Source organism: Psammomys obesus, unplaced genomic scaffold (genome assembly GCF_907164565.1).
Source record: "Psammomys obesus unplaced genomic scaffold, mPsaObe1.curated_primary_1811, whole genome shotgun sequence".
Lineage (NCBI taxonomy): Eukaryota > Metazoa > Chordata > Mammalia > Rodentia > Muridae > Psammomys > Psammomys obesus.
In genome coordinates, this window is record NW_026591086.1 from 36,218,596 (window position 1) to 36,230,401 (window position 11,806).

Genomic DNA, 11,806 nt, shown 5'->3' on the forward strand with positions numbered 1-11,806 from the left:
GCCTTTAGCTTTAGTGCTTATGAAAACATAGGTGTAGTCATGGAGGCCTTGGGGATTTTCACAGCAATGAGATTCAATGTTTAAGAAAAATCCCTAAAATAGTTTTCAGACCTGAACTGCACACCTTTATGAAACTATGGAGTCTGGTAAAACCTAGGGGGAAAAACAGTTTATACAGGCTACAAATAGGTTTGCGATCTTTGATACATTTTAGAGTATCCTGAATAGTAATGTTCTTCTAGGGAGTGATTTACAGCCCTTCCTAAATCTGATCTCCAGAGCTGACTTAGGCTAATTTCTAGATTCTCCTGCATCTACTTACATCTCGTTCCTCATATATTTTCAATGCTAAATGCAAAACATGTACACTATCCATGGCCGTATTTTTAGGTAGGAATGCAATTCCTCCCCATAGTGGCAGTACAACATCCTCTCCGTTATAAATAGCTTCACTTCAATGAGAAAAGATGATGAAATTCTTTTTGAAGACTCTCAAAGGGCTTGCAGATTTTTAAAAATATTACCGCCACTTTGTTTGGAAGAAATACAGTTGGGTCGTAAAGCCATCATTTGTGAATAGATTTATGAACACGACACACATTTGCATGTTGTGCATGGAAACCTTGCACCAAAGACTGGCTCCAAACAAGGAAACTGTTGTTAGTTGGAGTTTTCTCAACTGGATTATCGTTAACAAATTTCAAGTCCCCCTAACCTAGTGAAAGTTAATGTGTAAGTCAAAACCAATTTTCTATGAATAGTTTACCAACTTCAAAATTCACTGTGCTTTCATTGAACATCGACCATGCAGTAAAGAGAATTTATTTTTTTCTTTTCCTTTTTATAGCAATTGGGCTTTGCCCTCAGTTTGTAGAAAGCAACCTATATTCTTGACACCTTGGCTTGTCTGAGGGAAACTTTTGATATAAGGTGCAGAGTACTTTTTCCTTTCTATTAAGAACAAGCAAATATCTTTATTTTCCTCTGTGACAGGCTAAACATTTAGAATCTATCTGTAATTGCCTGAGAATGTCTTATTATCCTGGAACCGGATGCAGAGGAGTGTTTTAAGATTTGGTCTTTGTTTGTTTGTTTGTTTGTTTGTTTGTTTGTTTAAGCTACCCCTCCACCCCTCCACTTGCAGGATGCTGAGGCAGGAGGATCGTAAGTTTCAAAAAGGCCAGAGCTGCATACAGACATCTTATCTTAAAACCACAAACAAACACTGGGAATTACCTATATTATCTGTTTATTCAAAAATCCTGACTAAGCCCAAGAAATAGTATTAGTAAAAGAATTTATTTTTACAAAGTAAGAAAATTGACTTAAAGAAGCTTACATTAGCTATGTCTTCAGCACAAAGGAAAGAAACAATGGTAGCTGCTGTACTTAAGATGTTTTATGTTTAAAGATGCAGAGTGTTGATTAGCTGGGACTTAGGGGACCTGACAAAGCTTTCTGAGAAATTGCCGTTTTTGTTGGGATTGAACAACCATAGGATTGTGGGAATTGGCGTGAAGAGTGTCTGAGGGACGTACAAGACCTGCAATGCAGTGATTGGAAATCTTGTCTCAAATCTGCAGTGAGCTCAGATCAAAATTTCATGAAAGCAAATGCTTTGGATTGATATTGGAGATGTGAAATGAAGCCCAAGGCTTAATGCACACTTCTCAATAACGATAGTAAGGCAACCCTGAGGGAATGTGCTGAATGACTAAATTATTTTCAGTAAAATCATCTCCAAAGACAAGATCTATATTTTAAGTACCCAGTGTTTCCACACAGAGGTAGTCCAAGTTAAGTTTCTATATTTTGACTGTTTTTTATTTTTTTTTTTACTGTACTTCCTGAAAGAAACAAGAATCCCCTTATAAAATAAAATGCAAAGCAGAATACATTAGGCAGATCGCTCCCCACACATGCAAAGTACCATTATCACACCAGCAGCTGCTTCGGGTCCCAGGGTTTCAGCCTGTCAATGAGAAAATCCTTGATGTGCTACTGAAGGCACAGTTATCTTGACAGCCATCTTCATGTAATATTCAAGATAGCTTTTACACAGCCTCAGTGATAATATTAGCCTGAGATCTAATGCTTACTCTTTATTTAAGGGATGATGAACTTGATTTGATGCTTTCTTCGCCGTAAGCCAGTTCAGGCTGCGAATCCTCCTGGGCAGACTTCGCTACCTTTAACTGACCGGAAACTTGGGAAGTTCCTAGCCAAAATCCTGTTCTAACAAATTACTGCCTCTCAGGCATAGCTTTATCCAGACTTCTCTGAGGAGCTATTTTCCTCAGCCTTCCTCTGTGTATTGGGCCTGACCTTTGAGTTCTGTAGTCACTGAATTGCTACTATCTAAAATAATAAAAAACAATCTTACCCAGTCCACCTTCATTTGAATAGAGGGGGAATCTGTGAGATTGTCCCGAAGCTCTTTTGCCGACATTATCAGTCTACAGAAGATTGTGGGAATATAATTCATCAGTTTAAAAGCTATGTTTAGAAAGGAAGGTGGAGGTGAGTGAGGGAGAAGGGGAGGAGTAAATGGGAGAGGGCAGAGAGGAAAATGAGGCAATACTTAACAAATATTCAATGTTTAGTTGGATCTCACATTCTCTATTTTGATGTCATCTGATATACAAGTCTAGATTCAAGAATCAAACAACACAATTAACCCAGAAATGATTTCAGAGTCTAGGTTCTCTCATGAATCTCTACAGTAGGGTCTTTATTTCTCCTCAGTACAGTAGGAGACATAAAGCCTCTAAGACAGTAGAAGTGAAGATTTTGACAGAAATAGATGTCTCGCTATGTCATGAGAGGAGCCTTCCATGTACTGTGTAGAGAACACAGAAGGAATCCACAGTGGAATATATCATACAGAATACGCTTGCTGTTTTCACTTGCGATGCTGCTTAGGATTGGAATTGTGAGTGCCTGTTTGTATATTGTACAACTATCTCATCTCATTCTATTGAGGTCTCCAAAGTTCAGCAAGTCAAAGAAAGAGGAAAAGAATTATATGCAGTGGTATGATCTCTTAGTTTCTGTCAATCTACCTATCCAAGTTTATTTTAGGAATCTAAACATTTTTACATAGATGTCCAGCCTGTATAGTTACTTCATATGCCCATCTCTTCTCCCAGAGGCCACCTAGGAAGAGGAAGAATCAGCCTTAAAGGGCCCTCCCTTGAAGTGGAAGGGTCAGGAGTCCACTAGCAGGTGCCCTCCAGCTGCATAAGAGTTTGTGCAGTAGCTACTGGGCCCACTCTAGCCTCAGGCTGTTTCTCTGGTGACTCACTTAAGAGTTGCCATTGCCCTTTCTCCACATCCTCTTCAGTACCTGTTGTCACCTGAGTATTTTTTAATTTAATTTTATTTTATTAATTACACTTTATTCACTTTGTATCCCCCCATAAGCCCCTCCCTCCTCCCCTCCCAGTCCCACCCTCCCTCTCTCTTCTTCACAAATGCCCCTCCCCAAGTCCACTGATAGGGGAGGTCCTCCTCTCCTTCCTTCTGATCTTAGTCTGTCAGATCTCATCAGGAGTGGCTGCATTGTCATCTTCTGTGGCCTGGTAAGGCTGCTCCCTCTTCAGGGGGAGGTGATCAAAGAGCAAGCCAATCAGATTATGTCAGAGGCAGTCCCTCTTCCCATTACTATGGAACCCACTTGGACACTAAACTGCCAAGGGCTACATCTGTCCAGGAGTTGTAGGTTATCTCCATGCCTGGTACTTGGTTGGTGTATGAGTCTGGGGGAAGACCCCTGTGTTCAAATTTTCTGGTTCTGTTGCTCTCCTTGTGGAGTTCCTGTCCTCTCTAGATCTCACTATTTCCCACTTCTTACATAAGATTCCATGCACATTGCCCAACAGTTAGCCATAAGTCTCAGTGTCTGCTTTGATAGTCTACAGGGCAGAGCCTTTCAGAGGCCCTCTATAGCAGGTTTCTAACTTGTTTCCTGTTTTCTTCTTCTTCTGATGCCCATCCTCTTTGCCTTTCGGGATGGGGATTGAGCATTTTAGTCAGGGTCTTCTCTTTTAATTAGTTTCTTTAGATGTACAGATTTTAGTAGGTTTATCTTATGTTATATGTCTATATGAGTGAGTATATACCATGTGTGTATTTCTGCTTCTGGGACAGCTCACTCAGGATGATCTTTTCCAGGTCCCACCATTTACCTGCAAATTTCATGATTTCCTTATTTTTCATTGCTGAGTAATACTCCATTGTGTAGATGTACCACAATTTCTGCATCCATTCTTCAGTTGAGGGGCATCTTGGCTGTTTCCAGCTTCTGGCTATTACAAATAAGGTTGCTACAAACATGGTTGAGCAAATGTTCTTATTGTGTACATGAGAATCTTTTGGATATATGCCTAGGAGTGGTATGGCTGGTTCTTGAGGAAGCGCTATTCCTAGTTGTCTGAGAAAGCGCCAGATTGATTTCCAGAGTGGTTGTACAAGTTTACATTCCCACCAGCAGTGGAGCAGGGTTCCCCTTTCTCCACAACCTCTCCAGTATGTGTTGTCTCTTGAGTTTTTGATCTTAGCCATTCTGATGGGTGTAAGGTGAAAGCTTAGGGTCGTTTTGATTTGCATTTCCCTGATGGCTAATGAGGTTGAGCATTTCTTTAAGTGTTTTTCTGCCATTCGATATTCCTCTACAGAGAATTCTCTGTTTAGCTATGTACCCCATTTTTTAACTGGATTACTTGATTTTTTTTCTGTTTAACTTCTTTAGTTCTTTATATATATTGGATATTAGCCCTCTGTCAGATATAGGGTTGGTGAAGATCTTTTACCAATCTGTAGACTGTCGTTTTGTTCTGAGGACAGTATCCTTTGCTTTATAGAAGCTTTTCAGTTTCATGAGGTCCCATTTATTGATTGTTGCTCTTAGAGCCTGTGCTGTTGGTGTTCTGTTCAGGCAGTTGTCTTCTGTACCAATGAGTTCTAGGGTTTTCCCCAATTTTTCTTCTAACCGATTTAGTGTGTCTGGTTTTATGTTGAGGTCTTTGATCCACTTGGACTTCAGTTTTGTGCAGGGTGATAAGTATGGATCTATTTTCATTTTTCTACATGTAGACATCCAGTCGGACCAGCACCATTTGTTAAAGATGCTGTCTTTTTTCCATTGTATGGTTTTGGCATCTTTGTCAAAGATCAGGTGTCCATAAGTGTGTGGGGTTTTTTCTGCTTCTTCCGTTCTATGCCAGTACCATGCAGTTTTTATAACTGTTGCTCTATAGTACAGCTTAAGATCAGGGATGGAGATACCTCCTGAAGATCTTTTATTGTAGAGGATTGTTTTAGCAATTCTGAGTTTCTTGTTATTCCATATGAAGTTGAGAGAATTCTTCTTTCCAGGTCTGTAAAGAATTGTGTTGGTAATTTGATGGGAATTGTATTGAATCTGTAGATTGCTTTTGATAAAATGGCCATTTTTACTATGTTAATCCTGCCAAGCCATGAGCACAGGAGATCTTTCCATCTTCTGATATCTTCTTCTAATTCTTTCTTCAGAGACTTGAAATTTTTTTCATACAAGTCTTTGACTTGCTTGGTTAGGGTTACACCAAGGTACTTTATGTCTTTTGTGGCTATTGTGAAGGGTGTTGTTTCTCTAATTTCTTTCTCAGCCCTTCTGTCTTTTGTATACAGGAGGGCTACTGATTTTTTTTTTTTTTTTTTAGTTAATTTTGTATCCAGCCATTTTGCTGAAGGTGTTTATCAGCTGTAGGAGTTCCCTGGTGGAGTTTTTGGGGTCACTCACACATACTATCATATCATCTGCAAATAGTGATAATTTGACTTCTTCCTTTCCAATTTGTATCCCCTTGATCTCCTTCATCTCTCTTATTGCTCTAGCAAGGACTTCCAGCACTATGTTGAAGAGATATGGAGAGAGTGGGCAGCCTTGCCTTGTCCCTAATTTTAGTGGGATTGCTTTAAGTTTCTCTCCCTTCAGTTTGATGTTGGCTATAGGCTTGCTGTATATTGCCTTTACTATGTTTAGATATGTGCCTTGTATCCCTGATCGCTCCAATACTTTAAACATGAATGGATGTTGGACTTTGTCAACTGCTTTTTCAGCATCTAAGGAGATTATCATGTGGTTTGTTTTCTTTCAATTTGTTAATATGGTGGATCACATTGATGGATTTCTGTATATTGAACCACCCCTGCATACCTGGAATGAAGCCTAAAAAATATGGAACGCTTCACGAATCTGCGTGTCATCCTTGAGCAGGGGCCATGCTAATCTTCTCTGTATCGTTCCGATTTTAGTATATGTGCTGCCAAAGTGAGCACATCACCTGAGTTTTTTATCTTAGCCATTCTGACGGGTGTGAGGTAGAATCTCAGAGTCATTTTGATTTGCATCTCCCTGATGACTAAGGATGTTAAAAATTTCTTTAAGTGCTTCTCCGCCATTCTATAGTCCTCTGTTGAGAATTCTCTGTTTAGCAATGAAGCCCATTTTTAATTGGATTATTTGGTTTGCTGGTGTTTAATTTCTTGAGTTCTTTATATATTCTGGATATTAGCCCTCTGTCAGATGGAGGGTTAGTGGAGATCTTTTCCCAGTCTCTATGCTGTTCTTTTGTTTGACCGTGTGTCCTTTGCTTTACAGAAGCTTTTCAGTTTCTCAAGGTCTCATTTATTGATTGTTTATCTTAGAGCCTGTGCTGTTGTTATTCTCTTCGGGAAGTTGTCTCCTTTGCCAATGAGTTCAAGACTCTTCCCCACTTTTTCTTCAAACAGATTTAGTGTGTCTTCTTTTGTGTTGAGGTCTTTGTTTGATCATTTGGATTTTACTTTTATGTAAGGTGTTAAGTATGGATCAATTTGCAAACAGGATAGACAACAGAAGTGGTTGAAAAGAAGAAACAGGATGGAGCTTACCATAGATGTCCTCTAAAAGGGGACCCAGCAGAGGATCGAGGCAGATGCACAGACTGAGAGCCAAACTTTGGTCAGAGCTCAGGGAGTCTTATGGAATGCTGGGCCCTGGGAGGACTTCAGGGACTGATGCATCAACCAAAGACCATGTATAGAAAGGATCTGGGCCCCCTGATCTGACATAGACAGCTCAGTCTCTATGTGGGAATCCTAGTAAGGGGAGAAGAGACAGTCTCTGACATGAACTCACTTGCCTGCTCCTTGAGTGCTTCTCCTGGTGGGGTGAGCAGCACACAGAGGAAGAGGATCTAGGAAGTCCTGATGAGACCTGTTAGACTAGGGTCATACAGTAGGGGAGGAGGACTTCCCCTATCAGTGGACTAGGGAAATCGATAGTGGAAAAAGAGGGAGGAAGGGTGGGATTGTGAGGAGATGAGGGAGGAGGCTACAACTGGGATAAAAAGTGAATAAATTGTAAATACTACTACTACTAATAATAATAATGAAAAAGAAAGATATAAAGAGTTGTCATTGCCCTTTGTAATGCTTACTTTTAATTCTCAGCTTCACACAATCTAGAATATGCTGGGGATTGAGTCTAATTGTGGAAATGCCTGGACTTGATTGACTTATAGAAATACTAATGAGGAGGTTTTTTTTATTAAATTTTTATTTTTTTTATATTGATTACAGTTTCTCTACTTTGTATCCCAGCTGTAGCCCCCTCCCACATTCCCTCCCAATCCCACCCTTTCTCCCTCATCTCCACCCTATTCCTCTCTAAGTCCACTGATAGGGGAGGTCTTCCTCCCCTTCCATCTGACCCTAGCTTATCAGGTCTCACCAAGACTGGCTGCATTGTCCTTCTCTAGCTAGGCTGCTCCTCCCATGGGAAAATGGCCATTCTGACAGAAGCATGAGGTATTTTCTTAGTTGGGAAGATCAACCTTAAATGTAGATAGTGCCAATTTCTTTTTTTTTTCACATTGTATTTTTCATTTATATTTAATTACAGTTTATTCACTTTATATCTCCCCTGTACCTCCCTCCCCTCCCAATCTCACCCTCCCTCCATCTTCCCCACCTGTACTCCTCCCCCAGTTCACTGATAAGGGAGGTCTTCCTCCCCTTCCCTCTGATCCTAGCCTATCAGGTCTCATCAGGAGTGGCTGCATTGTCTTCCTCTGTTGCCTGGTAAGGCTGATCCCACTCAGGGAGAGGTGATCAAAGAGCAGGCCAATCAATTCAGGTCAGAGAAAGTCCCTGTCCCCATTACTATGGAACCCACTTGGACACTGAACTGCCATGGGCTATCTCTGTGCATGGGTTCCAGGCCATCTCCATGAGTGGTCCTTGGCTGGAGTATCAGTTTCAGAAAAGACCCCTATGCCCAGACTTTTTTGGATCTGTTGCTCTCCTTGTGGAGCTCCTGTCCTCTCCAGGTCTCACTACCTCCCACTTCTTTCATAAGATTCCCTGCACTCTGCCCAAAGTTTGAGTGTGAGTCTCAGAATCTGCCTCGATACCCTACAGAGTAGAGCCTTTCAGAGGCCCTATGTGGTAAGCTCCTATTCTGTTCCCTGTTTTCTCCCTCCTCAGATATCCATTCTTTTTGCCTTTCTGAATGGGGATTGAGCATCTTAGCCAGAGTCATCTTTCTTAAATAGGTTCCTTAGGTATACAGATTAGAAGAAAAAGTGGGGAAGATCCTGGAACTCATTGGCACAGGAGACAACTTCCTGAACAGAACACCAACAGCACACACTCTAAGAGCAACAATCAATAAATGGGACCTCATGCAACTGAAAATCTTCTATAAAGCAAAGGACACTATCGTCAAAACAAAATAATTGCCTACAGATTGGGAAAGTATCTTCACCAACCCTATATCTGACAGAGGGCTAATTATCTAGTATATATAAAGAACTCAAGAAGTTGAACAGAAACAAATCAAGTGATCCAATTAAAAAGTGGGGTACAGAGCTAAACAGAGAATTCTCAATAGAGGGATATCGAATGGTGGAGAAATACTTAAAGAAATGCTCAACATCCTTAGTCATCAGGGAAATGCAAATCAAAACAACCCTGAGATTTCACCTCACACCCATCAGAATGGCTAAGATGAATAACTCAAGTGACAACACATGCTGCAGAGGATGTAGAGAAAGGGGAACCCTCCTACACTACTGGTGGAAATGTAAATTTATACAACCACATTGGAAATCAATCTGGCGTTTTCTCAGACAATTAGGAATAGCTCGTCCTCAAGATCCAGCTATACCACTCCTAGACATATATCCAAAATATGCTCAAGTATACAACAAGGACATCTGCTCAACCATGTTTGTAGAAGATTTATTTGTAATAGCCAGAAGCTGGAAACAGCCCAGATGCCCCTCAGTGGAGGATACAGAAATTGTGGTATATCTACACAGTGGAATATTACTCAGTGATAAAAAACCAGGAAATCATGAAATTTGCAGGTAAATGGTGGGACCTGGAAAAGATCATCCTGAGTGAGGTATCCCAGAAGCAGAAAGACACATGAGGTATATACTCACCCATAAGTGGATATTAGACATATAATATAGAATAGTGCCAATTTCATCTACTACCCTAGGCTGAATGAAAAGGCTAGAGTGATTGAGCACTAGCTCCTCTGGATTGAAGATGTGACCAGCTGCTTCCAATTCCTGCCACCTTAACTCCCCTTCAATAATGGACCATATACTGCAATTGCAAACCAAATAAGCCCTTTATCCCCTGAGGTGCCTCTGTCGGGGATGTTGTCAGAGCATCAGGAAACTGAACTAAGGCAACCTTGCCCCATCTCATCAGGAACTGTGAGTGTTGAGAAGGTCAGTACAAGGCACAGCTTAAAGTATCCAAATTCCAACCTTCTTCACCTAACTTTGCTGCACTTTTACTGTAAGGAGTACCCAGGGACACTATGGGCTACAGACAACTCCCAGCTCAATAAGGCAGGACATGGTCCAGTAAGAGATTCAGATGTATCTACCCACTGCCTCTCTGAGGTCATTCTCCCTGTTTCTTCCCACAATCACCAAGGCTGGTCTTTTAGTTACCTTTCTCATCACTAACACAGACTACTTGACAGAAGGGAGAAAAGGTTTATTCTGGCTTACGTTTCAGAGATGTTTCGAAACGTTCTGATCCATCATAGTGACTAGAGTGGCTTCACTCTCCACTCTTGATGGCACAAATCTATGACTAGGGCTCATTGTGCCAGACCTGAACACAGACAATACACGCTGGAAACAAAAGTGGCTTAACCTCCAATGTTTTCTCTGAGTGGTTTATTCCTTCCTGATATACCCCACGTCCCCAGATTTTCACGACCTCCCAAAACCAAACCACCGGTGGGGCAGGGTGCTTTCAAGAAGTCTGCAGGACCAAAGCCACCCTCGTAATAATAGCATGGTCTTTACCTCATTTCTTGTTTTTATTCTTCTAGAATCGTACAGTGGAGATGTCCAGAATGCCCATGATCTCAGGACACTGAGTGCAGGAAAAAGGCAAAAACCTTAAGCAAGACCATTCTTGTGATCCTTTTCTTTTGGTTTCACAAGATATTGGTGTTTGAAGTGAAAATATGTTATGTGAAATGAGTTTATTGATTTTTGTTTTTAATTGACATGTCACAACTGCTCACATTTATCAAGGACAGCATGACAATTCTGTGATACATATGCACAATGTATACTGATCAGATCAGTGCTATAAAATATTAGTTGTTACGCCTGCCATTTAACTGCACTCCACACCCATTAACTGTCATCATAGAATTTGATAACCATTCTTCTAGCTTGTATTTTTTTATAGTCAACTATATGGATTTCGTACATGAATCAGTAAAAAAAATATTTTGAAAACATTTTGGTCTTAAACTCTATTAAGAAAGTATCAATAACTAGCATAATAATAAATTCTCTACGATTCTCAGTAATTTTTTAAGAGTAAAAAAGACATCCTGAAACCAAACATATGAGGACTGACACTTTATGCTGCTCTAGTTTCTAGGTTCACTTCTTTCCCATATCAAAACCAAGTATTATTCATAGAGAGACTATCTATCACCACCACAACTCACAGACACACAGTCTTCTTACAGAAATCTAAAGAATTAACATTGACCCAAATGCTCTCATCGGGCTAGAACCTCCTGGACATTAGACTTGGAAAAGTAAAAAGTTCAGATGCTGAAAGTTATATGGTTCAAAGGGGTGAGGATGAAGTAAAAACTGCAGCTCAGTGAGGGCAACATTTTGCCTGAGACACTCTCCTCAGTGAGATTTCAGGAGAAAAAAACAAACCATGTGATTCCAGGTCCAGTGGTTCAGGGCCCAAGCGAACAATGATGACCTACTGTTGGAGTGGACATTTCTGCCCACTTCTCTGCTCCCTGGTACAACCTTGGTTCTTTCCCGAGGTCCAGGCAACAGAGCTGAGAAAAGTGCCAGCTACCTGAAGTGTCCTGGAACATGGCCCTGAGAGAAGCTCATAATGAAGAGGCTCAAGCTTACAAAGAGGAGCAAATTCTCCTGGTACATGGGGACCCTAGGATAAATGGAGAGGCAAAAGTCCTGTGGAGAACAAATGGGCGCCTGGTGCTATTAATCTTGATGGAAACAGCACTACCATTGGCTGGTAAAGACCAATGTGTGAATATGGATTATAGGCCTTTGATCAAACACAGATGTAATGTAAGTTATCATTGAAATATAATGAGATCCAGATGTTTTAATTTTGCAGCAGACAAAAATAAATTATTCATTCTTATCAATGTAGAGGAGCTAGTTCAAAATGTGAAAAATTATAGGAATTACAAATAATAGTTTTTGAAATAACTGTGTATTGTTCTAAAGGCTTACTT

At 40.6% G+C, this 11,806-nt stretch overlaps 1 non-coding gene across 1 annotated transcript; it reads right to left on the reverse strand.

Moving 5' to 3' along the window:
• Window positions 1-6,214: 6,214 nt before the first annotated feature.
• On the reverse strand, window positions 6,215-6,321 carry LOC129679040 (U6 spliceosomal RNA). The gene has a single exon (XR_008720472.1). It is a non-coding gene; the product is annotated as a U6 spliceosomal RNA (small nuclear RNA).
• Window positions 6,322-11,806: the final 5,485 nt, after the last annotated feature.